The 25,939-nt window shown below is 49.2% G+C and overlaps 1 protein-coding gene across 7 annotated transcripts in view; it reads right to left on the reverse strand.

The window, feature by feature from the left end:
* The window catches only part of MGAT1 (alpha-1,3-mannosyl-glycoprotein 2-beta-N-acetylglucosaminyltransferase), a 160,073-nt gene that overhangs the window by 25,972 nt on the left and 108,162 nt on the right, over positions 1-25,939 (reverse strand). For 2 of the 7 annotated variants that reach the window (XM_069634823.1, XM_069634819.1), the window contains exon 1: positions 10,272-10,610. The exons of the other annotated variants lie outside the window; for them this stretch is intronic. The gene's annotated coding sequence lies outside the window, so the exon portion shown is untranslated. Of the gene's footprint in view, positions 1-10,271; positions 10,611-25,939 lie in introns of those variants that run through there. 7 annotated transcript variants of the gene reach the window in all.

Consider the following 25,939-nt stretch of genomic DNA (forward strand, 5'->3'; position numbering starts at 1 on the left):
TAATTACTCAAACAGCATCCAAGATATCCGAGGGGTAGGGAGTTCTGCGGCTTCTCAAGCGCAATAGGAGCCAGGAAGCAAGTAGTCTGGGAACCAAGCAAGCATGCAAGTCAATCGAATCTGGGTTGTCTTGTTCAAGAGAAGGAGTATGGAGCATTCACCATCTACTAGGCACTGTCGGTGGTCAGGACAGTCTCTTTTCTCAACCACGCAAGAGTCAGGATCACGGGACAGTATTGGGGGTGGGAGGTTCCATACGTCCCCCTTCTGCTTGCACTTGTAACTGTCCTGGATTAAAGTGCTGCTCTTTGCGGGAATACTGCCCATTCATCTCCATCAAACAGAAAACACTGGTCGCTCACCATCAAACCCCAAAGCAACCCATTGGACGATCAGAACCACAGCGGTACACCAACTGGACAGCTGAACTACTACCTCTAAACTGTACACAAGGCAGGCAGATTCAAGCGGCTGCAACGCTACAACACATGCAAACTCTTCTGTGCAGTAATCTACTAACACACGAAACGGTGCAGCTACACTCTTAGAAGACAGTCATCCCCCCCTTACACCACACACAGCCCTGTTCTTACAGCCCCTTTCCTGTGCAGAAACCCTCAGAGAAGCCCGCTCTGTGCACCTGTGTCTATATTTCATGTCAGTTAAAAAGAGAGGTTATGCTTTGTTTTCATGCTACTACATGCTCTTATGATCAGTTACACTACTGTGGTATGTGTAGTCTGCTATACTATACTGCTAAATTATCTGGTTGCTATTCCAAGTTATTCATACTTTACTATGATACGCTGCGAGGGGGGCAGGTGTACAGCACGTGGGGCCTACTACCCGTTAACTTCTCCCGGCTATACATTGTAGGTAATGAGTGATGGGCCACGATTTCGTGTTTTTTTGTAGCTGGTCTGTGCATAAACGAACGTCTGCCAATCGCGGGGGTGCTGGGCGATCATTAACACAAGGACGTCAGATCTGGAACACTGGACTTCTGTGTGTGTTGAGACACACATGACGAGCAAAGAGGAGGGGCAGGTGTGCATTTAAACGTTGCAAAGATCCCCCCCACCCCCGTACGCCTGTACTACTGTGCTGGCGGACTGTCTGGCCAGTTCTCTCTTAGAATGGATAGATTTGGCATGTGGGGCAGATGGTAGGGAGGGGCAGTGCAGCACTAATTCGCTCAGGCCTTTGGGCACACCCGAAAAAGATCACCCTGCCACCTTCTCCCCCCTCCCTTAAAGAGTGTTAGGTTCTACAACACCCCCAGCCCCAGTTACAACTGTTTCTCCACCCAATAAGCAAGAGCTGAACCTGCTACAGGAAAGGGGCCTCCCCTTGCTCTAGCACAAGACCCAACATAAGGCGTGGTGGCACACACCAGCCCCTGCTGATCTTTTGCCAAGGGAAGGGAACTGCAGTTCTTGAGGATAGAAGTAGAAAGCCTGTAATATACAGATAACTGGCACGGGCTCCTAGCCGACCTCAAGCGAACACAGGCAACCAAATACGGAGCATTCGGCTGTGGCCCAATGGCAGCTATCCAACACCTTCGCTCCACTCAGATGGCTCATCTGTAGAACATGGCAGTTTAGGGCCAAGAGTAAACAGGGGTCTTTTACTCTGCTCCCTCCTAGCCATGCCATCGCCCTGCAAAGCATTTCTCACCAGAGCCTGTGTGTCCTCATGGGAATGTATGGCGAGTTCAGGAGAGCCCTTACATTGCTGCCTAGCTTGGACCACATACCGTCCCATGTCCAGGTTCTCCTGATTTTTGCATGCAGGGAACTGAAGCATAGCGTTCTACCCAATTGGGGGCCACACCATCTGTACCCACTTCGCTTGAGGGACCGAGAATTACCAATCTGAACTAGCCACTAATCACGCCATCAAACTCAAGCTTCACTCTTCGCACCATTGATACAATCAAGTAATTTGAATGAATAAAAATAGTGACATCATACAAGAACATTCTCCAACTTCACAAGCATGCGACTAAGGAGTACAACAATAGGTAGTGAATTAGTGGAACTGAAAAGCACGCTCATAACCCTCAGGCGTCATGCGCAACTCATTCATGCACAGGACAACTGCATAAGAATAGCCTGGGGGGTACCAAGCACGTGAGGAGGGCTAAATCTGGTTACCCAATCTCTTTCTCTCAACTCCCATATACCATTGAGACAATGGTCCCAAGTAAGCCTGTTTACACCAAATAGTCCACCGCCAAACTGTCTCCTCAAAGAAAAGTGGAGGATCGCAAAAATTAAATGCCAAAAGATAAAATGGCTTTCCATACCACTGACAACTGTGGATCTATTTATTTATATACAGGAGGAACAATGCCCTTTTACTCAAAAAGATATACCACAGATAAGGAATGAGATTTGACGGGAAGCCCAGAGCTGCTTACAATGGGGTGAGTTTGAGGGACAGTCTGACCAGGTTGTATAGGGGAGTAAATGCAACAGTCGCCAGGGACAATACATAAGTACACATGCATAGATTAAGGATAATGAACATTGGACATTTTTTTATGCGCAGGTAGGCGGTACGGCCAACTGTGCTCGCGATGGGACCATGATGAGTGAAGTGCTAGAGTGGAGGCAAAGGAAGCGAGGGACAGAGGCAAATTAGAGGTTCAGTGAAAATTGTTAGCTGGCAGACAAGAGGTAGGTTAACAGGGCAACTCTGAGGCAGGGAGGTAGGCTTTTAGTTTGGTTTCTGTGTGGACCGTTTCCCAGATGTCCGGCAGAAGAGAATTCCATGCAAGTGGAGCAAGAAGAGAGAAGGAGCAGAATCGAATCAAGAACAAGGAGGGTGAGAATCCACAAGGGTAGTCAAGGAGGCAGAGCGGAGATTACAAGAAGGCTTGTAGACTCTGATAGAGGATAGATACATTGGTGCCTTGCCATGGATAGATTTGAGAACCAGGGGAAGACATTTAAATCTGGCCCTGTTTTGCATGATTTGCCATCCAGCCTGGTGACTGTACAAAGAAGTAGGTGTGAAGTGAGGGAGTTCAAACAAAGTCCTGGTAGCAAACTTAATAATCTTGTCGCGAAGACAGAAAGCATGGTTGGGGGGGCCAAAAAGGATGCTGGCACAGTAGTCCAGTTTAGAGAAGACACAAGTGGTTAAGAGATTCTTAGCAGTGTTGAAAGGAAAGATGTACCCGATTTTCCTAATATTTAGGAGGTTGAGGTGAGCTGTTGTTCCAGTTTTGGAGATTAAAAGTAGAGACGGGTCATAGACGATGCTGAGGTTTCTAGCTGAATAACCGCAGTAGGGAGTGTCAGGCGGGAACGTGATAGGCAGAGGAAGAGATGAGAGAGAGCTTTTGGTAGGGAAGAAGAGCACCTCTACAAAACCAAAACAAAGGTCAAAGCAAAACACAAATGAATTATCTATCCGTACCAAATAGTCCACGCAACAAGGCCAGAAGGTAAAGTTAACAAGCATTGGCAATCACAACAGATGTGGCTTTTGTGTAGGCATGGGAAAGGAACTGCTATTGTATTAACTGGTCATTGATGATAGCACCTGCAAACTCATGCAAGTACCTAGGCATCTAAAAGCAGTGCCTGGCAAACGCCCAATACATACACAAGACAAAACTGTTGACTTTGCCAATGCTTGTTTTTAAGAGGACTTCAGTGAGTGACATGCATGGTGTTTGTTGTGTGTTACATATTATTAATTAGATGGATTGAAGAACAATAGAATGTTGATGTGGGGGCTCTAGAATGTTGGGGATGATTGCTCACGAAGGACATAGGGGCATAGTGAACACTAAGAACATTTTAAGGAATCAGGTGTGGTTTCCTTGCATGGAGTTGATTGTGGAGGATGTAATACGGAACGGTTTCGCCTATCAAGTGACATCCCCTGTGAATCAGTCAGAACCTCTGAACATAGTACCATTACCTCAAGGGCCTTGGATATGAGTGGCATTAGATTTTTTTGGTCCGCTAGAAGAAGGTGGATATCTACTAGTGGCTATTGATGAATATTCGAGATTTCCGCTAGCGAGACAAGTTCAATCCACGGCATTCCATCATGTAGTAGTCATGCTTGACGAGTTGTTCAGTGAGTGGGGAATTCCACAAGTCATCAAAACAGACAATGGAGCACCATTTCAAGGACATGATTTTGGCAAGTTTGCCGCTCATATGGGATTCCGTCATCAAAAGATTACGCCACTATGGCCCCAAGCAAACAGGATGGTGGAAAGGTTCATGGGTAATTTAAAGAGAGCCCGACAAAGAGCGGTTGTGGATAATGTACCATTTAATCAAGTGGTTTCACAGATGCTCAGGAGCTACAGAAATACTCCCCATGAAATGACGGGACACACTCCTGCGGAGTTGATGATCCGGTACAAGCTACGAATTCGACTTCCTAGACTGGAGGACTATACAGCTGAGGAAGATGACGAGATCAGAGATAGGGATTTAATGAAGCGTCTGAAAACTAAGGAATGGGTGGATATGAAGAAAAAAGCTGCCGAAATAAAACTGCAGCAGGGAGACATCGTGGTTGTAAAGCAGAGGCAGCGGAAAAAGATAGACTCCAAGTACAGACTGACAAAGTTTAAAGTCACTGCTATAAAAGGATCGTTGGTCACAGCGGTTGGAACTGGTGGTGAAATCACTAGAAATATATCCTTTTTCAAAAAGATTGTGCCTCAGGGACATGAGAGGGAGGAGACTGGGAAATGTACAGCACTGATTGATGACACAGATATTGATTTGACGTGGCTATATGTGAATGAGGATAAACCTGTGGAAGGAGGAAAAGAACTGGGTTTGAGGGAAGTGTGCACAGAAGGGAATGATGATGTTAGTGGTGGAGAAGGTCAAGGTATCCATGGGGAAGGAGGTAATGGTGTTTTTGGAGGGGACATAGAAAACAGGGACGGTAGAGATGGTTTACAAGAAAATCACATGAGGAGTAGATTTCAGAGAGTCATTCGAAAACCAGAGAGACTCATTGAACAAATTTAATGCGTGATGAACTAAAGGGGCAGTCATATGATAAGTAAGGGGGGGGGTGTAGTGTGTTACATATTATTAGTTAGATGGATTGAAGAACAATAGAATGTTGATGTGGGGGCTCTAGAATGCTGGGGGATGTTTTCGTCAGTTTGGCGATGAATAAACGATAGATAAGACGTTCCGCATCTTGGCTAATTCTTAATCTGATAATATGAACAATACACAACAGTGTTTATAAGCTTATACATCGAGTGGCTGAAGGCAGACCAAGGATAGGCATTTTTATTCCACCAGTAGCGTGTTTTACAACTCAAATTAAGTAATTAACTCTCAGAAGTCCGCTTAGAGAAAACACTGGCAGGCATACTGAGTGCAAAATTTGATAAGGAGCGATGAAAGAGCTGAAAGAGTTCCCATGAGGAGGCGTTTTGGGTGGGAGGGGCAGGAACTGTCTGGGAATGTTTGTAGGGATTAGCATTGCCATGGGCATTCAGTGGGTAGAGAAATAACCAAACCACACTTTCAAGCTTTGTGTCCTTCCTCATATGCAATTTCCCTCTAACTGTACTCCAATGCAATCGTTTCGGCTTATAACCAAAACTAAAAATGATCCAGAAATGTAAAAAAAATAAAAAAACCTGTAACAGCACCAACACTCTCCTGACAGTTCTTTGACTCCATTGCAATGTATCAGCAAAAAAACTGGAGAACCACATAGCGGCCTAGATCAAGATCAATACCACCAACCCCAGCAACGGAGACCGCAGAGAGAAACTACCTTTCCCAGCGGTGGCAGCCTTCAGTCCCATCTCGAGTCAGCATGTCCCCAACCACGGTAACAAACCAGCAAGTTCTTTGAAGACCCTTGCCCCCCTCCCACATCTACAGATTCCCCTCCTTCCACGCCCTGCTCAACAATTCCATTTCACAAGACATCATCTCGTGTGCTCTCGAAACAGCTTTCATCAAGCCTCTTCTCAATAGCGCCCATGGCTGATACCCATGACCCGGCAAACTACCAATCTTCGACAACCATCCACCACCAAAATCCACAAAAGGTTCATTTACCAATTGCTGCAAGGAAATCGGTCTCAAGAAACTCCCTGAAAACCTGGCTACTCAAAATGACAGCAGCTGGTCATTAGAAGTTAAGAAAATGAGTAATGAACATGCACATAACGCAATCGTCAAGGATTACAAGAGATCAACTCATTTGTGCTTATCTCCCCGGGACCCTCAAAGAATGGGGCGGCTATTCTTCTAAACAAAACGAGCATGCACCAAACGCGTGCCATGACCAGCATGGAGGACAGGACTAATTCGGGTCAGTCTCAGCGCCCTTTAAATGAAACTAGAGGAGTACTGACAATGGCAACCAGACTCTCCAAAACCGAATCAATCTTGTGACCAGCTTCCTTCGCCGTGTGCCCCCATGATTTGGAAGGCATTTCACTGCTCCCTGAAACTACGCCTGTGCTCAAAGAATACCTCAATAATAATCTTGAACCAAACGGGCACTGCTCACGTAACCATTCACCTTTCCCACCAATGAGCACCTCGCATCTTCTCTCGCTTAGCTACTTGCACAATCAACCAATGTACGCATCGGCAAGCTGGTGGAACCGTACCAAATTACAAGAGCATGGCGACCAGGGGCGCAACGAAACCTACATTGGGGGGGAGGAGGCGAAGTGGTGATGTGAGGGGCCACTTCAGAAAATAGGTGGGCAAACTTGGAGGCTCCGCCCCCACTGTGCCACACTCCTCCCCCTGGTCTGGTGTGGGGACCAACTATCAAACAGTATATTTTAAAGCGCACTATGCAGAGAGGCGATGGGTTTCTTGAAAGTAGCAGCTTTAAAGTTTCACTGCATTTGTTCAAGTATCTTTTTCTGCACAAACACAGTAAAACTTGACACTGCCAGTCGGGAAAGTCTTCCCTCACCTCTCTCCCTAACAAAACGCAAGTGCACACATCCAGGCGTGCAACTAGCCTAACATTTAGGCGGGGTCTAACCCTTCAAATGTTAGAGGCCCTAACTTCAGGGACGGTGGGGGAGTGGCAAACTTACTTGTGTAGGGGCATCCAACATCTTTACGCATTGTAATGAGACTATTCTAGTGCAGCTTCAATGTTACAAGCAGTTAACTCTCAAAGTCTGAAAACACCCAATGAAGGACTGCTGTTAGAATGAGCTGTCTGCTGCCCCAGCCCCACTCTTCCCATCACACTCCTGGCATGTAAGTACTAACCCCACATCACGATTTCAACTGCCGAAAAATGTATGCATATGAATGCAATACTAACAATGAAATCCTTTACGTAACTAAGCTTTCCACAAAGCACTTCAAGGGATGAGACCTCGGGTTCTCTGCATTTCATAACTTATCCCCAAACCCATTGAAGAAGATCATCACTCAAGACTCGGGTGCTTCTGACCTGCACCCGCCTGTCAGCACCGTCACGCCTGATGCACGTCACAATGCCTTTACATTCCATACGAAGCTTACATTAAATTGCAAAACAACACCTTCTTCGGATAAAAAAAAGTTTGCAATTGAGGAGGCAAATCCAAGTAGAGTCGGCGTTGCATCCTGTGGCAAGAAAGTGGTTTAACTCATGTTAAAAGTGCTGTATTCAGAACCGTGGTGAAAGTGGAAAAAGGTAACTAGTGGTACTCAGCATCCGAAAAGGAGGGAGTAAGATGGTGAGAGATGGGAAAGGGTAGGACCGTGACAGATGGGGTTTGACCTTTGGTTTGCCATCTACAAATGTCTCTGGTTGCTTTGTGGCTAGACTAGAAATTGCCAGGAATAAAAAACAAGCACTGGCAAAGACAACAGTTTGGGCTTTTGTGCAAGTATGGGATAGGCACTGACATAACGGTATTACCTTGCAATAAAATGGCAACGGATGAAGAATTGAGTGATTAACTAAGCATATGATGGCATTAACTGGCAAATGCCCTTCTAATACCTCAAATCAAAACTGTTGGCTTTGAGAATGCTCATTTTGAAAGCAGTTCAGTGCATGAAAGATCTAAATCAAGTGGCTGGAGGCACACTTGGTTGAGGCTTTTTTATTCCACCAGACGTCATTTACAACTGTAATTAAGCCATTAACTCTCAGCAGACTGCTTAGAAATAACCTTGGCAGGCAAATGGTTAGTGTTAATGCTTGATAAAGCTAGCTCAAAGAGATCCCATGAGGATATGTTTTGGGAGGAGCATGTAGTGGGTGTGATTATCCATAGGAATTAGCCTGGCCATCGGCAGTCAGTGGGCTGGTAAATAACAAAACACCCTCAAGATGTGCGTCCCTCCTCACAAGTCATCTCCCTCCTAATTGTACTCCAGTTCTATAGTTTAAAAAACGCTTAATTTTCTGAATTTTCTGTCAATCACACAAACCTAGCTACCTGAAACGCACAAAACCACTGCTCCACACAGCTGACAAAATATCTGGAACGTTCAACGTACCGGGAGGATAACTCAGCGGCAACGTGCTCGCTTTGGAAGCAAGACGACATGGAGCAACACAGGTTTGATCCCCGGGGAAACCTCTGGGTATTAAGCGCGTTATAAATAACCTATAATATCATAGCGTACAGAGCCATATCTTTTAAGATCGCCTCGTATCAATGTTGTAACGAAACAAAATCTTGGCCTAATCTCTCTGCTATTTCATTAGCCCCCTGCCCTATTTCTTGCCGGTCCTGAAGCTCCTAGAAAGTGTGAAAATGGCAGATGGCATGCAATGAAAAATAGCATAACAGGACATAGAAGAGTGTGGGGCAGTACTCTGGATGGCCCAGGCAACAGTGGCTGGGAGCAACAGGGGAGAAAATGTAATGGTGGTTCAACCACAGTTAGTCCGCTAAACTAGAATTTCGGGTGCACTGACTGGCTGGTTAGACCGTCTACCTGTCAAATCAAGTGATACAAGACTGGTGGAGGGCCAGTGCAGCAATAATGCAATTCTATGCAACAGTATTGGAGCCACTAGCAGAGGAGCACCAGGGTTCACCAATTTCTCCCTACACAAAACTGTCATATTGCAAGGGTGTAAACGTAATCGCTTATAAGCACTCCAATTGCATAGCAAAGCATCATGACAACATGTAAATACTTACAGAAGCACGTTGAGCCAAAATAATATCAGTGTTCCTTTATTTTCCACATCCTGAAAGCAAAACTATAAGATGCCAAAGGCAAACTATTTACCCACTTTATTTTCAGCGCTTTAAGACCCACAATAAAAAGTTCTGTAATACATTCACTTTGGTTTGGCGAGTGGTCACTAACCTCCGTGTTGCCATCTATGAATTTAAGAGCGTTCTACTAAGGACATCAAACCCCAGGAGGATAGCTCAGCGGCAACGTGTTCGCCTTGGAAGCAAGACGACACAAAGCAACACAAGTTCAATCCCCGGGTCAGCGCTTAGAAACCTCTGGGTGTTTAAGCACATTATAAATACGCAACTAAGACAAACAACTATGCAACTAAGGTAAACTCCTCTGTAACAGTGCCTCGATGCCTCTGGGCTGTGTGAGCGCTAGACAGCACGGGTATGAACAGATATTTCAAAGGGTGTTTATTGTGTTGCTCGCTTCAATGGTCACAGATTTGCAAGGTGACTCTTGGTCTTTCTGTTGGCAATTCACCATCTTGCATAAGAAAGGCTCTGCTGATGATGACAAAATAAACTTGTTGTCGAGTTCATTATGACACTAGCTGCAGATCCTCCACCCCTACCCACCTAGGCTCACACCAACAATCGAAACTCAAGTACTCCTGGCCTGAAAGCATCAACACCATAGGATTTGCATTGAAGCATCCCCCCACCCCCCCTCCCACTACCACCCTCCCTCTTCTGTTCCTAGACAGTCACCCCCAGGAAGGCTGCCAAAATGGGGGATATGTGGTCCACAAGACCACATTACTCCCCGATTTTCTTATGGGAATAGGTACACACATTAACTAAAGTAAAAGGCAAAGTGTACCCCAAATGATGCCAAATTTGAGATGAGCACAGGCATTCAGGGGCCCGGTGACCCGGACACAGTCACACACGGGAAGGCAAAGTAAAGCAGCATCGATACATTCCCGAAATTACAAGAGTTACACAAACACAAAAAAACATTACTGACGCACACACCCAACTGGCAAACACCGTGCACAAACACTTTCGGACGGGCAAAGGCGCTAGCCAAAGGAGACCGCGCCCGCCAAGTACTTCCCCCGGCGGCGCTGCCACCTACCTCTGGGCAGGACCCGTGCTCGGCGCGGCGAGGGGGGCAGGCGACCCGAGCGGCCCCGAGGTCAAGGGTACAGGCGGGCCCAGCACCTGGACTGCAGGCGCCAAGTCTCTGCTGCCCTCGTCCAGCAGGAAACGTGTCGCTCGCCTGTAGGTTTCAGCCGAGGAAGGAGGGTCAGGGGGCAATCCCTTCCCCGCCTGGGCTTGTCAGGAGCCAGCCTAAACATGGGGAGGGAGGGGCACGGGGAAGAGGGCGGAACAGGGGCTGTGGGCAGGGAAAGGTGAGGCACCAGAACCGAAGCGAGAGGGGGGCAGGAACAGGGCAAAGGGCAAAGGGAGGCGGGACGGCGACGCAGGGAGGGGCGGCTCTGAAGCAAGACAGAAAGAAGAGGAGGGAGCGGGCGAAGGAGTTACCAAAGAACCTCCCCGAGCTGCCCCAAAGCAGGCAGGGAAGGGGATGGGCACAATCCTGGACAACTCACGAGGCACCAAGGGGTGGTAAGGGCTATGTAGGGCGATGTACTGGGCGCAGCAGAAAGCAGGCCGGAAGGGGGGGCAGGGAGGAAGGGAGGAAGGGCAGAGGGGTTGGGATGAAGAGTCAGTGGAACCAGGCATGACCGTAGGAAGATAGGGGATGTAGTGAAAACGATAAGGTGTGTCGAGACCGTCACAGCCCGGAGGGCAAATGAGGGACAACAGTACATAGAAAGTATAGTTGGGGGTCGGTGAAGGTTTGGATGGGTGCAGGGTTGAGGCGATTCAAAAAGAAAGGGGGAGACAGAGGCAACGATGTTGCAGGGGAAGGTGAGGTTAGAAAAGTAATACACGTTTTAATTACTTACCAGAACACATATAGCAAACAAGACCTCTTTAGCCCAGAAGGATGAGTTACGTTATAAGAGAGGTACAGACATAATGCACGTTAGTGGATGAACATTTTGGCCGTAAACTTTGAACCAATCAGAGTGTGCGTTTGGGCTATCCCCAGTCCAATATCCAGAGTTCACAGAGCTCATTGTTGTAAAATAATACACAGGAGACCTGGAGTGGCTGGTTGGACCTCTTTAATGTGGTTCCAGTGACAGCTGTCATTGCAGCTTACACAACAGATTGTGAACTCTAGGACAACAGGCCCTCTGTTATGCTGGACGTAAATGGTGGCCAAATGTCTATAATGAAGTTTATCTCAGTCAATAAGAGGAGCACCGGGAGCGCAACATGCTCCGTGTCCTCTGTTCCGGCTTCTGGCGCTTCGCGCACGTTGGAGCCTTTCACTTCCGTGATCGGGTGAGATCTCGCGAGACTGGAGGTCTTGCGATATCTCTACACTCATCATTGTCCCCACCGGTGTTACTGCAACCGGTTCATGAGCTCCGCTTCCTGGGCCAGGTCCCCTTATATAGTCCAGCAAGCAGGACGCGGCCTCCCATAAGACTTTCCTTTCTTTCTTCTCTGGCCGGCGCACCATAATCTGCATGTGGGCTTCCTCTGCTCTGTCCTGGGCTGCCACACCCAAGTAGGTCTACGGCCGCTCAGGTCCTCCTCCCCTAGCCCCCCTACCCGTAAAAAGTACTCTCAAACACATGCTTTCTCTACTAATGCCTCAAAAATGTAATTTGTAAATGTCTCCATTCATATAAGAAGTCATTTATAACACGCCTGTACACAACTGTTTCTAGTAGCGACAAACAAGGGAGGGAAGAGAGAGGGAGGACACAACAAACGATCTTACTAGGCCTTGTGTCATTCAGATCGTGCAAGTGCAGTAACGCAAGTACAGTACAGAGGGGCGGGAGAGGGGAAGTGCAATCAGGGCAGCATTGCTCTGAGTAAGTGCAACGAGGGTAGCGCAGCACTGGGTAAGTGCACGAAGGCTGGGGACAGTTGGGTTACAGTCCCCAAGCACGTGGTGGCCTGGAGACAATGCAGGGACAACTGGTCGTGGAGGGGCCTGGAACCCAATGAGACTCTGAGGTTAGCCAGGCCACCAGTCAGCACAACGGACAGGTAGGTCAGCAGGGGAGAGAGGAAGCAGAGGCGAAAAGGAAGGTCTTGAACTGCTTCTGGAACTTCAGGTGAGAGGGGCACGGCGGTAATTCCAGAGGGCGTCACCTGCAGAGGAGAGAAACCTACCCCCCACTCTCTGCCTGGAGAAGCGTCTGACCCTCAGAGAGTTGGAGGTGGCTGAGCGAAGGGCTCAAGAAGGAAGGCGTTTAGGAAGAGAGAGTTGATGTAGTGCAGGCCTCGGCCCCAGAAGGCCTTGTGGTCGATGCAGAAGGTCGTGAACTAGATCCTTGCAGCCACCTAAAGCCAGTGGAGCGATTTCAGGGCTGGAGAGATACGATCCCTGGGCTTGAGGCCAAGGACAAGTCTCACAGTCCTGTTCTGGATCAGTTGCAGAGGGCGGAGAGTAGAGGAAGGCAGATTGAAAAAGGCTGTTGCAGTAGTCCAGCCTAGAGAGAACCAGGGCTCTGGAGACAGTGAGCTTCTGGGGGAAAGTGAGAAAAGGAAGAATAACTCTGAGGAGGTGCAGCTGGAAGTGGGACTTCTTGGAAAGGTCTGTGATGTGCGGAGAGAAGGAGAGAGTGGAGTCGAAGATGACATTAAGGTTTTTTGCCTCACAGGAAGGCAAAGGAAGAGGGCCCAACAAGGGAGGCCAGAGTGAGAGAGGAAAAGCGGAAGCAGGGGTTCCAATGAGAAGGATATCAGTCTTACTGGTGTTAAGGCAGAGATCATTAGAGGCACGCCACTCCTGAATCACGGCTAGACAGATAGACAGTCAGGAATGAGTGAGAGGAGAGGAGGCTTAGTCATCCACTTAACACTGAAAGTTAGAGGAGAAGGTGGCGCAAATGGGCCAAGTAGAAAGGTTACAGCCCTGGGGAACACCACATATGGAGAGAGAGGTGGTGGAGAGAAAGGACCTAAGTTGGACTTGAGAGGGTCGGTCTAGGAGGAAGGATGACAACCACTTCAGGGCCTGATCAGTGATGCCCAGGTTCTCACTGAGTCAATGGATCAGGATGGCGTGATTGACTGTGTCAAAAGCAGAAGAAAGGTCAAGGAGGATAAGGACAGAGGAAAGGCTGGAATTGAGATTAGTGAGCAGCTCTTCACAGGTGTTTAGGAGAGCAATTTCTGTGCCTCTGGCTGCTCAGAAGCCAGACTGATGGTCACGGAGACAATCAACAGATTCAGTATGCAGAGTAAACTGGGAGATGGCCAGCTTTTCCAGGAGTTTGCCCAGGAAAGGAGGGATAGAGATTGGGCGATAGTTTGCCAGACGGTAGGATCGGCAGAAGACCTATTTAAGGACGGGGTGCACAAGGGAGTGCTTGAGGAGAGAGGGGAAACATCCAGTGGTGAAGTCATTGCAGAAATCGGCCAAGGCTAGAGCGAGGGTGTCAATGTGGTCCTTGATGGTTCCGGAGGACCAGGGGAGCAGCTGTTTGGACAACACTTTCATAGATCAGACTTGTCTAGAAACTTTGTCAGGTGTTGTCAGATAGAAAGAGGAGAAAGGCAGAGAAGAGGGAGGGGTAGGCAGAGTGAGAAGCCAGAGCCATACAGAGGGCCTGGAAGACAACAGGAGAGGTGAAGACTTCAGAAGTATTGGCCAGCTCCTTGCAGATTTAGTTTGGGAGTGATGTTGGAGGCCACAGAGACACAGGCTTGGATGTGGACTACTCTTGGGCAGGCAGCTAGTCTGTATTGCCTTTGGAGCAGGGGGCAGGCTAGTTTGTCAGAGGATGCTCCCGAAGTCCTCCACTTCCTCTCAGCCACCCTGCACTTGCATTTTCAGGGCAACAAGGTCGGATTTGTACCAAGAGTTGCACTTGGAGGTAGGCTTCAGATGGATTCTCATTACAGGGGCAAGGAAGTCAGGGTGTTGGATAGAAAGATGCAGGTTGGAGAGGGCTGTGCCAGAGTGTGAGTCAGCCGCAGTGTAGGAGGAGCAGAGAAAGTAGCGGAAAAACCCTCCATTGACACACGCTTCATGGGTCGAATGACCGAGAAGGTAGGTGGCAGTGCTGGAGTAGGCTTAGCCTGAGGGACGGAGAGTTTCTTGAAATTCTTCCAGACTTGGTGAGAGGGATAGGATAAGAGATAGAGTAGCATTTAGAGAAGATGGGAGGAATGGAGAGCACTATAGGGGGTGTGAGGAGGAATGTAGCAAGAGGAGGGAGCCGGAGAGAGAAAGAGATGCAAAGCCCAACCCCGCACAATGCAGGATGCGGAGGGTCCCACAGTCGGAAGCATACAAGAGGAGCAGACGGGTGACAAACAGTATACAGTTGGGAAGGAATTGAGCCTTTCCCACCCTGCTGGGCGCTTTAGGAGTTAGGTGAGTTCCATAGATAGGCGTCTGATGTACCAGGAAGGATAGGGCTGTGCTAAGAAACCCGGCACAAACACAATATTGCAACAATTATAGAAGCATAGACTTAGTGCATATAAAGAGAAGCCATTTTATAGTTATGGTAGACACATTCAGTCCTGGATGGCTGTGCGGTAAACGTAGGCCTGGTGAAGAAACCTGAACAGGGCCAAATGCTGAGAGCAGATGAACCTGCGCTGCCAATTCCCATAGAAGCTTCCCTTTGTTCCTTAACTGTTGCAATTACTTGTTATCCCAGGGAGGAATGCACCCTCCAAGGCCATGAGACAACACCAGGCTTCTCGTAGCGCACATTCATCACAGCTAGGCCAATAGCAGACCTGCAACCCCCACACCAGACCCCAACCATAAAACCAATGGTCATAAAAGATCTAAACAAACACAACCATTTCACCTTATTCCAGAAATACACCCTTTGGAATACGAGGTACAGGGAGGAATACATTATAGTTCAAAACGAGGGTGGAAGCCTTTGGTGTGGAGAGTGTGATATGAACCGAGCAAAGAATGTGTGGGTCAGCATGATAGTGTTCCTTCACCTGTGCCAGTCCCCAAGTTTCCCCAGGTGCATGCCATAATGATGAAGTAGTATTATCTTGCAATAGTAACACTGTAATAGCAACACGTGAAGCGCCTGACCTTCAGTCCCTGGAGTGATGAGCCCAGCTGACCTCACGTGAGGGAAGACAGACGGGCAAGCCTGAAATCAATCGCAGCCTGGCATCCCCTATGGAGCAGGCCCATGTATAGGGACCCACCAGCCACCTGGACTTTTACTATATAGTGATGACACAGTGATGCCTTATAAGCTTATGTTTGTATCACTTGAGGGTAGAACGTTCTCGAAGCAGAGTTCTTTGCTTGCACCCTTACTTTTTGTACGATTAAACCTGGTTATCCTTGCAAGAAATCTCTTGGCCTTTTTTCCCTAGCGGGTAGTATTTTCTCTGGCGTGAGCGTAAAGTGGGAGGGAGCCTAATGAGAGTTCACAGCACACAATCCCCACAGTTGAAGGGGATCTAGATAGTGGGCGAGAGCCTACCGAAGCACAGTTCACAGTACAAAAGGAAAACAATAATAACAGATGAAGGAGACCTGGTGGAGGGACACTAAACCAGTACGGCCTCACACTAAAGGGGAGCTTAGGGTTGCATGGAGACAGTACACTCGGTAGAACGGTATGGTGGAAGTACACGCAAAAGCCGGGACGTTTAATAGAAAGCAATAGTGGCTGCTCCCCCTTCCTGAACCTTTCTTACTTTTTTTGGTCGCTACTGGTCGACGACTGCGCCGCGTATTCGCACTCTGCGCTGCACCCCTTCGTCGTACAACACCTGGGTCGCACAACACCACGCCCTTGGCCAACGCGGCTTTGCATTCCAGCCGTTAATGGGTGCACCCTATCCCTATGAAACAGGTCAGGGTTACCAAGTGTCAAACCTCCATTGTATTGTAGTCATTTATGTAGTGCCATGTCCTCATTTGTTTGGCCTCAAAGCACTTTGTGGTTGGATCGCCCTTGGGGACCGAAGTCCATGTATGGGAACATTCTAAGAGTTTACTTTAAGATGCATTTGTACATTCTGCCGGGTTAGGACTTCTGGGTTGCTTCGTGGGACCCAGCCAGCCCTCCCGAGGTCAGCCACGTGGATGGGTGCGGTCAGCGGTTTAAGATAGAGTGCTAGTGCAGGAGACTCAATGTGTGCCGAGCTAGACCGAATTTTTATGCAGGTTGTCACTGTACACTAATGGCAGCAGTGTTGAGACATGTCAGGGGTTTCAGTGTGGGCGGCTATGTGAGCTACCATTTTAGAGTACATGGATGGCGAGCCGTGCCTGCGGAATGCGTCCACAGACGTGGTGCGATTTATACATACGTTAGAATCTGACAGATTTTATCTCTGGTCTCGTTTTTTTTAGGACTCTCAAGTCAATAGACTGGTCGTAGAGTGCATCTTCTGGTAGGGTTAACATACTACCATTCGGAAGGACCTGACTGGTGGCATTCTTTGAGTGCAATAGGCAAGTAAATTAAATAGACATTGCCACTTATGTCCTAAGACCAATGATATGGTTTCCAGTCCCCAGCGGAGAGAACCATCTAAGTCAGAGGTCTTCAAACTGTGGGACGCAGACCCCCCCAGGTGGGCACAACCAAACCCCGGGGGTGTATGTGCGAGAGCCCAGCATGAAATGTAAACAAATTTCACATGATCAGACTGGAGCATAAAACTGTCTCGGGCACAAAAGAAAAAGTAGCCTGCATTTGCAAATGTATAGTCATTCCTTTAGTCACAGACTGTTTAAAAACAACCCCTTGTGTACTATTTAAAAAAAAAAAATGTAAGCAAATTGTGATATTTAAAGAATATTTATTCAGCAACAATGGTCAAAACTAATAGCTGCATAATGAAGTAACTCATAAAACTGGCCCACATTGGCCAAAAAAGTGGCCCATTTTGACAGGCCCACACTAGCATTTTGCATTTTTTGGTACAGGCATTGCCCTATTGCCCTATAGGCCAGTCCGAGCCTGGCGGCTCATCTCTAATGGGCGAAGGGGCTTCCACCCGGTGGCCCCCTCACTCATTATGAAGGAGCCAGCCCAGTGAAACACAGAGCACACCCTCGGCTGCTTTCTCCAGCTGAGGGAGTGCTCCTGGGCTGGCTGAACTGTTAAAGGGAAACAGGGAAACACTGTTTCCCATTGACAGTTCAGTTCCCCAGCCGCACATCCTCACTGAGCCATGCAAGGCTGGGGGCGTTTTGCTTCACCAGCCTTGAATAGCTCATTGGAAATGCAGGCTGGGGCACTGCATGTCTGTATGTGCGAGGGGGAGCTCCTGCGCATCCTCACACATACAGAGCAGCCTGGAGTGGGGCATTTCAGCACCCAAGCGCAGGCCCCTGCAGAAGGTATGTTTATGTTAACTTATATTTTATTTAAATATGTATATGGATGAGTGTATGCTTGTGTTAGGAGTGGATGGTGGTGTGTGCTTGTGTGAATGATAGAGTGATTGCTGTGTGAATGTGTGTATGTGTTTGTTTTGGTCCGTTGAGCTGATTTTGGCGAGTGGGGGGTTTGGGTGGGGGTGGGGGTTGTACAACAAAGGCATGTTAAAAATTCCTTTGTTGCACAATGCCCTTACCCACCTGCCAAAATCAGCTTTCCTTCTGATGTGCTGTGGAGCCCAAGGGACAGGGATGGTCTTTTTTTTTTTACTGGATATCTATCATAGATGTCCAGTCAAAAATACCATGCTTTCCCCCTTGGCCCCCCAGCGCTTGCATACACACAATCATGTTGATTGTGTTAGGCACTGTGGGGCTCAGGGGACAGGGATGGTATCTTTTCACTGGACATATATCATAGATGTCAAGTACAAAACATCATGCCTGCCCCCTGGGCTCCCCAGCACCAATTGCAAACTGTTTGGCTTTAACCCATTCTTTTTTTAAAGTAAGCTCTAAAATGCAACGTTTTAACCCATTATTTAAAAAGAATTGACCAGCCACCACTGGCCCCTTGATTGTTTTGGGCTCCCTCGCAGCGCTCAGTTGCTATGGCACATCTGGTGGAAAGATTTATGCCCCTCCACTTAAAAAAAAGTCACCAACTACCACTGGCACTGGGACTGTGCTGGGAGAAGGATGGGGGAGGTCAGGGACTGTGATGGGAACAGGGTTGGCGGGAGCCATGGGATAGTGGTGAGAGCAGCGTTTGGAGAGCCCAAGGTCTGTGGTGGGGGGGTGACAGCAAAGGCACTGGGCTAGAGTGGGATGAGGGAGGCCAGAGACTGATGCGAGCAGGTGGGGGAGCTCAGGGACTATACTGGGAGTAGGGTGCCATGACAGCGTGCGATTGTTCATGGACATTTGAACTTACTGTCCAGTTGGCATTTTGGGGGTCGTGGGGGCCCAGGCCTTAAAAGTTTGAAGACCACTGGTCTAAGTGCACCTCTATTCCTACCCTTGAAGACACACCCCTACACGATCACACCAGAAAAAAATAAATACACGCCGCTAGAAAAAACACCCAAGACACTGCTTGCAAGGATAACAAGTATTTACCTCTATAAAATATAAATGCATCAGCAAAGAACTCTGACGTTCTGCCAAATTGGGGATCTGCAGCAACCTAAAAGGCCACCTGGCGTCATCAATGTTGTCATTACATACAGTAAAAACCTGCGAGGCTGGTTGGAGAGACCCTATACATGGGTGGCATACTTGGCCATTGGTACCAGCCTTCTTGTCCGTCTCTGTCCATGTGGGTGCTGCTGGCTAGTCATCCGCGATAAGACGGGGCCTGTGATGCTGGAAATGCATCGGAGGGACAGGGCCTCCGTATCCTTGTCCTTTACTGCTTTTTTTGTGTGTTCTGTCATGTTTTCCGCGCAGGAGTTCATGTGGGACTCCTGGCGGTGCAGCTCTCTCTCTTTTGGTTTGGTGAACGGACCCGTGGGATACCGTTATAGCACCCATGGGTGGGGGTACAACCCTGTGCCCCTAGTGTATGTTTTTGGGCACCTGTGGGTGGCCCATAGAGCAGGGTATGGGCTGGTGGCAGCTCCATGCTGAAATCGAAAAGGTGCGCGGAGTATCCTCCATTTTGGGATACCCCGGCCCTGCCATTGGGATCAGTTGATTACTGATGGAAAACAAGATGGCCCCTGTGACCTCTTTCTTTCTATTACCCATTACCTTGTTTTCCCAAAGTCCTGGGAAGCCCTGACTCTGTCCCTTCCACCTGACTGGCTGTTGGATGGAAGTGCCATATATGATGTTGTTGTGAAGGCCCGGCCAGACTAGCTGGAGCCTTCCCGGTGATGTATGTTGTGGGTACCTCCTGTAGGTGGGACCTGGGTGAATAGAGTGTGTGACGAATATGCATTCTGTGTTGTGGGTGTCTAGTATCTGGTGGTTGACACAATGACTGAGACGACCCTGCCCGAAACCGGTATGAATGCGGCTTGGAGTGTTGAATGGCTCGGTACTTGTCCCAATACACATAACTTGTTGTGAGTGTCTGGAGAGAAGTGAATGGCCTGAATACCTCGTGTGCCTAATTGCCTGCCTGCATGAATGCCCGTAGTCGTGATTGGATGCTCGAGTGTGACCCAGCGGAATTAATGGGAGATCAACAGTATATCTGGGGACCTCTCACTGCTAGGAATCGTGTTCAGAAGCTGAAGTCCACTACGACGAGTAACTGGAGTAACTGACGCTTGACCTTGAAGCCCTGCTGGACGAGAAGAATTGCTGTTGCTTTCCTTCACAATCTGAAAGCTGTTGTGCCTCAAAGGACTGACCCAGAAAGGACCTGGTAAGGCGCCCTCTTCCCGAGCTACGAGGGACCATCGTGCACAGCTGATCTTTGCCAACGCTCCCTGGTAGACAGACCTTCGACAGGCTGCCGACCCGATACGGGGACTGCTGCGGAACTCCAAGGAGAAGCACTCGGACTGTTGTCCGCCACTGTCGACGACCGCCGTCACCGACCGGAGCTGCCGTGCTCCCGTTTGCCTAAGAACTTCAATTGATCATCAGACGCTCTCGCCTGCATCGTCATCCGCTTTTCTCCCGCTGGAGAAGGCCCGACCGTCGACCCGCCGAGGAGCATCCACCGGTGGGTTTCCCACCACCTAAGGACCACACAGACGGCGACGACTCGACGCCCTTGCTGGGCCACAGTTCTTCATCTTTTTGCGGTCCAGAACTATCGTCACTGAGGTGCCCCGCACGCCTCTTCCTTGCAGGACGCCAACGCTCTGTCGTCGACGAGCACCGCTAGGAACGAAGCTGCCACTTCCCTGCCGTAGTTCACCCTGTTCACCGTCGGACGTTCGACAACCCGTGACTCCTGCCTTAAAGGGAGGGCACTCAAGAAGGGCCGTCGATTCCCCGACACCGAACGCCAAGTTCCCTGACACCTCTCGACGATCCGTGGCTCCCGCCTGAAAGGGAGGCACTCAAGAAGGATCGGTCGACGCATCGTCGGAGAACTCTACTCCACCAGGTACATTGGGGGGGTAAAACCTTAATAGGAAGAAGTGAGACTATTGAACGTATGGACTGGGCTTGTGCGATATATCTTATTTTACAGGTTGCCCAGGTGGGGGGATCTCCACACAGAACTGTGTCTAGGTAACGGGGCCAGCATTCTGCCTACTGTTTCAACCATCTTACGTTCCTGCCTATCTCTATTGCTGGTTTCCTCGTTATTAATCTGTGTGACATTTTAACTGTACAGTTGATGCACTTTAATGAGATTGGATAACATTAGTGGTACCACTTTAGAATTGTGTATATTTATCATTATTGACTTCCGAGTACAAAGTGCGTTATTGTGATCGTGTACATACCTTTGAATATTAATAAAGACTGTGTTTTCAGTAATACAGTGTGTGGACATTCCTTTGTGGGGGTTTGGGGACTACACTGTACTTAAGAACCAGCCTGCATCACCTCCTGAGAAGCTAGGCCTTGATTGCTCGTCCATTGCTACCACAATAGAGAATCTTGGCTGGGGTCCTCTGTGCCTCTCCTCTACCATATAGAGTGGAAGTACAGACACCCCCTACCAGTCTTTACACTGGTGGCAGCAGTGGGATGCTTATGGTTTTAAGAATCAGTGTATAACCGTGCCACTTACAAAATATCTGCACTTTATTAGATTAAGGTTTGGGTGTGTACAAAATAACGGCATTACAAGCAATGTAGTCTATTGCGAATGGTAAATTGACTCGGATGAGCTTAGAGGCTCTCCAGAGTGATTGTGAAGCCAGGGAGTTAGACTTTGTGGATAAGTCTAGGGAGGAGCTGATAGCTGCCCTGGTGGACTACCAGACCTATGGTGAAACTCTTGATGAAGGGGGGAATGCAACCAATGAGGACTCTGCCCCTGGGGTTTCTACTGAATCTGTTTCTGGGAATGTCGCCATTCCTGCTGCCTCTGCTCCGAACCCCAGCAATTCCTTGGAACTTGAGTCATTAAGGATGCCTTTGAATATCGCAAGTTGGAAATAGATGCTGAACTTAAGAAAGAGGAGTTGGCTCAACAAATTGAACTCAAGAATAGGGATCTTGAACTCAAAGACAAGGACACTGAATGTCAGAGAATCCAGCTAGAGAAAGCTCGAGTGAAGACTTCAGCGAAACCCAGTGAGAGTGTCAGGTCCCCGGCAACTAAATTTATGAAGGATTTGGTTGGTGTGTTTTCGGAGGGTTCTGATATCCTCCAATAGATTGAAGCGTTTGAAATGGCTTGTGCAATTCATGATGTTGACAAAAGAGATTGGGCTAAGTGTTTGCTAAGCAGAGTGCCTCAAACTGGATATGACTGTATTCTGAAGCTGAGTGTGGAAGAAAGGGGTCAGTATGAGTGTATGAAATCTGCTTTGATTGCCAAGTTTGGCAAGACGCCTACCCAATACCTTAAAAGGTTCAGGGATTTTAAGAAAAGAGAGAATGGGCCTCATTACGAGTCCGGCGTTAACCGAGGCGGTAAAACCGCCTGGTTAACGCCGGACTCGTATTACCATTCTGCCTCTGTGATTCCTGGAATTACCGGGGCATTACAACCCCGGTTTTCCAGGAATCACGGAGGCGGAATGGTGTAAATCCCCATTCCCATTGAGTCCTATGGGACTCGATGGAAATGGGGATCATGGAAACACCGGCAGCATCTCGTAATGCTGCCGGTGTTTCCTCGTCCGCCTGCCTGCGGGAGGTGTTAAACCCGCAAGGTCAGACCTGGCGGGAACATCACCTCCCGCCTGCAGGGGTCGGACTCAGGCGGTCCGGAAACAACGGTGGCGGCGGGTTTACCGCCACCGTTATTTCCGGACCGCCTGGGTCGTAATGAGGCCCAATGTGTCTTGGGTGAGTGCTGCGCACATGAATATGATGGGGTGGATTGATGGTTGCAAGGTGAAAACTTTTGTTGAATTGTCCCATCTGTTGTTTTTTGAGCATTTTTTGGAAGCCTGTTCACGGGAGCTGCGTCAGTATGTCGCTGACCAGAACATTTTGGATTCCTTTAACCTGGCTAGGTTGGCTGACAAGTGGGTCTCCCACCAGGTGTCCCCTAAGGACTCCAGTGGGAAGGACAAGGACAAAGAAAATGGGGCCTCTCAGAAAGCTGAGGAGTCCCAAAAGCAGTCACAGTCGAATAAACCTAAACCCTCCTCTCCTAAGACCCAAAAATCTAGTGGGGATAAGTCATCTGTGGGTGGGAAAAAGAGTAGTGGTCCACCTGCTGCAAAGCAGGCTCCCGGTGGTTCCAGTACCGTACCCCGCACTCCCGGCACTTGTTGGGACTGTGGGGCTCTGGATCACAAAAGGGGTGACTCCAAGTGTAAAGGTAAGGCACTCAGAGTACAGGCTGTCAGCCTGACCTAAACTTACCCCATGTCTGAGGTGGAGGCCACTGTCCTCCCCTCCTCTACAGGGATCACATTTGGTGCTCCCGTAGAGATTTCCTTAGTGTCCCTTGGGGCCTGGGACCAGTAAGCGGAAGTACTGGCGACTATCCCACAGAACACCAGTAGATTTTTGAGAAGTGTCCTCCTGAATGGCCAGCTTTCTACTGGTTTGAGAGACACTGGGACAAGCATGACAGTGGTGGACAGGACCCTGCTCAAGCCGGAGGACTATGTAGATGCTCCTCTGAGAACCACCAGGTTAGCTGGTGGGCCTCCCAAATTATCGCCTGTAGCCCGAGTCACACTCGTAATTGGAGACAAGACAGCAAAGCTTCCTGTCCTGGTTCAGGACAACGTCCATGCTAACATTCTGTTAGGTAACGATCTAGTCGAGTTGGGATTGATCGTGGATGGTCTTTCCCATGACTGCTGCTGCGGTCACTAGATCAAGGTGACACCGGGTCTGGCTGTGAGTCAGGTACCCGAGCCGAAGGCGCGGCCTAAGGCAAAACGAAGGAAGAGCAAGAAGGCCACCTCTGTGGAGGGAGCTCCTTCTCTTCCTGCTGTTCCTACAGCACCCATTGGGATCCATGCTACGGACGGGCTGGGTCCAGTGGTAAACCCTGTCTCAACTCCTGTGGGAGAAGAGGCAGAAGACTCTCCTGTGGGAGAGGTTGTCAACCTGGAGGATCATCCCGATCTTCACTGCTTGTTAGCTGAAGGGGGGACTCTCCCGGGCAGACTTCTGTAAAGGACAGAGAGAGGGTCCCTCTCTCTCGAGGGTCTGAGGAAACAGGCCCTGTCCCAGGCACACAGAGAAGTGCCTAGGACATTCCGGATTTATTGGGAGGGTGAGCTCCTTGTAAGTGAGCCCACTAAGCCTGAATCTGGTGCCCTCAAGAGGTTGGTGGTACCCCAGGTTTACAGGCCCTTCCTACTGCAGTTGGTGCATGAGGTGCCCTTGGCTGGTCATCTTGGTACCAGGAAGACTAAGCAGAGGCTCTCTGCCCATTTCTACTGGCCTCGGATGGGAGTATAAGTGGAGTCCCACTGTAGGACCTGCCAAACTTGTCAGCTGTCTGGCAAGACTGGAGGCAGTGGCATCGCCCCACTGCAGCCATTGCCAGTGGTTGGCACACCATTTGAGAGGGTGGGCCTCGACATCGTCGGTCCCCTTGACCCTCCCACGTCAGGTGGACATCGGTTCATCCTGGTTTTGGTAGATCTTGCCACCAGGTACCCTGAGGCTATACCCTTTCAGACTGTTACGGCCAAGGTGGTTGCCCGGGCCCTCCTGGGCATTTTCACCCGTGTTGGATTCCCCAAGGAGGTTGTCTCTGACCGAGGATCTAACTTCATGTCTAGTTGCATGAAACCCATGTGGAAAGAGTGTGGGGTAACCTACAAATTCTCCACTTCTTACCACCCCCAGACCAATGGTCTGGTTGAGAGATTTAATAAAACGCTCAAGGGCATGCTAGGTGCTTTGGAAGAGCCCCTAAGGAGGACATGGGATCTCCTCCTGCCATGCCTCCTGTTTGCTTACAGAGAGGTACCTCAAGAGGGTGTTGGTTTCAGCCCCTTTGAGTTAATCTTTGGACATCCCGTGAGGGGGCCCCTTGCCTTGATCAGAGAAGGTTTGGAAGCCACCCCTCCCGGTCCCGTCAAGCAAGTGGGTGATTATGTGTTAGGCCTCAGACAGAGGATGACACAGATGATGGGTCAAGCAACGGCGAATCTCAAGGCCAGCCAGGAATTGAACAAATACTGGCATGACCTTAAAGCATCGCAAGTGGATTGGACTCTGGGACAGGAGGTCCTCGTGATGGAGCCTACCAAGCCTCGAGCATTGGCAGATAAATGGACTGGACCCTTCAGGATAATCTCCAAGATGGGCGAGGTCAATTATCTGTTTGACATGGGAATCCCAGGTGTACCCCTCAGGTATTCCATGTTAATAGGCTCAAGCCTTTCCACCGGCGAGCAGAAGTCTCATGTCTCTTGCTAGCTTCAGAGCAAGAAGAGGATGAGAGTGAGCCCCTTCCCGATTTGCTGCACAGCAACCCTCAGGATGGCTCAGTGGAGGGAGTGCAGCTCTCTCCAGATTTGACAACTGAGCAGCAGAGGGCCTGCAGGACTTTGCTCCAGCAGTATGCCTCTCTGTTTTCGCTGACGCCAGGCCTTACACCGTAGTGTAAGCACGAGATTGACACTGGTGACAGCGTGCCTGTCAAGAGCAGGAGCTACCGAATGTCAGATACGGTTAAGAACCACATCCAGGCTGAGGTCGCCAAGATGTTGGATCTGGGTGTTATTGAACCCTCAACCAGTCCCTGGTCCAGTTCCGTGGTCCTTGTCCCCAAGGCAAGTTCCCAGGCAGGTACCAAGGATTGGAGGTTCTGTGTGGACTACCGAGGAGTCAATGCCGTCACCAAAACTGACGCACACCCATTGCCCAGGGCTGATGAGCTCGTGGACACCATAGGTGCTGCCAAATTAGTGAGCACCTTTGACCTCACCTCAGGCTATTGGCAAATAGCTCTGACGGACCATGCCAAGGAAAAGACGGCGTTCTCAACACCAGAGGGACTCTACCAGTTTAGGGTCATGCCTTTTGGGTTGAAGAATGCCACTGCCACCTTCCAGAGATTGGTCAATCATGCTCTCAGTGGGCTGGAAGCCTTTTGTGTGGCTTATTTAGACGACATTGCCGTCTACAGTTCCACTGTTTGACACATCTGGGTAGAGTGTTGCAGGCCTTAAAGAGGGCTAACCTCACTATCAAGGCCACCAAGTGCCAGATAGCTCAGGGGAAAGTCACGTATCTTGGTCATGAGGTAGGAG

Source organism: Ambystoma mexicanum, chromosome 13 (assembly GCF_040938575.1).
Source record: "Ambystoma mexicanum isolate Mex_15411 chromosome 13, UKY_AmexF1_1, whole genome shotgun sequence".
Classification (NCBI taxonomy): Eukaryota; Metazoa; Chordata; class Amphibia; order Caudata; family Ambystomatidae; genus Ambystoma; species Ambystoma mexicanum.